At 35.6% G+C, this 1370-nt stretch overlaps 1 protein-coding gene across 2 annotated transcripts in view; it reads left to right on the top strand.

Annotated features, from left to right (window-relative positions):
• Positions 1-664, top strand: part of LOC107605305 (RING-H2 finger protein ATL51) — a 3143-nt gene extending 2479 nt beyond the window's left edge. Inside the window, exon 3 of one of the 2 annotated variants that reach the window (XR_002349382.1) lies at positions 295-664. The gene's annotated coding sequence lies outside the window, so the exon portion shown is untranslated. Of the gene's footprint in view, positions 1-254 lie in introns of both variants that reach the window. The other variant, XR_002349381.1, reaches the window with a different exon arrangement.

Below are 1370 nucleotides of genomic sequence, written 5' to 3'. Positions count from 1 at the left end.
AAAGCTGATAAAAAATAAATGTTATAACTAAATTTTTAAGAAGGTACATTATACATGATATTTTTATTTTTTAAATGTTTTTTTAAACAATTCCGCTAGAGGAACAATAGAGGATGTGAACAACATGAACAAGTTATTTTTTCAGGCCCAATAACCATGTAAAAACATTCCAACCTAATTTCACTTTCACCTTTTATCTTTTTCATTATTTATTTTTACCCATACCAAACCCTAAACCCCTTTTTTTACCGTAGCCTCCCACTGCCTCCTCCTCTCAAACGCCATCTATCGTAGCCAGTAAAAAACCTACGGTACGCCGTCATCGTCACCCCGCCCAGAATGGAGACGCTATTCCATCGTTGTCCAACAACGCACCTATACCTCTCTCCTACACGTCGCATCTCCACCTCTGTTGAACTCGCGAAGCGCCGTCGCTCCCTCGCCGTGCCGGAATTTTCGCGCCGTTGCTACCTAACCGCGCTGGAGTCTTTGTCTTGTCGCATCTCTGGCCCTGCCTCCAACCCGCCGTCAGATGGTTCTTTTATATGAGAAGTGGATGTTTATTTGGTTTATACCATTGCTCTGTTACTTGATTTGCTTGATTCTGTATGCACATACTCTGCAGGATTCTTTTGTTATGTGATTTGAATTTGATTTAGTTTAATTTTGCTTGAATTGAAGTTGGGTTTGAGTTAAGCCGTTTAAACATGGTGCATGGGTGGTATTTTGGTCAATTTGTTAGTTGTTACTGAAGAACTAAGGCAGATGTTCATTTTACTATTTATGCGGATGGTTCTTTCATATGAGAAGTGGATGTTTATTTGGTTTATACCATTGTTCTGTTACTTGATTTACTGGATTCTACATGTACATACTTTGCATGTTTCTTTTATTATGTGGTTTGGATTTGATTTAGTTTAATTTTGCTTGAATTGAAATTGGATTTGAGTTAAGCCATTTAAACATGGTGTACGAGTGGTATTTTGATCAATTTGTTAGTTGTTATTGAGGAGCTAACGAGGATATTCATTTTACCATGTATGTTTTCATATGAAAAGTGGATGTTTATTTGGTTTATATCATTGATTTGTTACTTGATTTGTTGGATTCTATATGCACATGCTTCCCATGTTTCTTTTGTTATGTGGTTTGGATTTGATTTAGTTTAATTTACTTGAATTGAAATTGGGTTTGAGTTAAGCCATTTAAACATGGTGCACGTGTCGTATTTTAGTCAATTTGTTAGTTGTTACTGAAGAACTAAAATGGATGTTCATTTTACTATATATATGGATGGTTTTTTCGTTTAAAAAATTGATGTTTGTTTGGATTATACCATTGGTCCTTTGCTTGATTTCCTATGTGATTTG

This window comes from Arachis ipaensis, chromosome B06 (assembly GCF_000816755.2).
Source record: "Arachis ipaensis cultivar K30076 chromosome B06, Araip1.1, whole genome shotgun sequence".
In the NCBI taxonomy this organism is placed as follows: Eukaryota; Viridiplantae; Streptophyta; class Magnoliopsida; order Fabales; family Fabaceae; genus Arachis; species Arachis ipaensis.
This window is presented reverse-complemented; position numbering and strand designations above follow the sequence as displayed.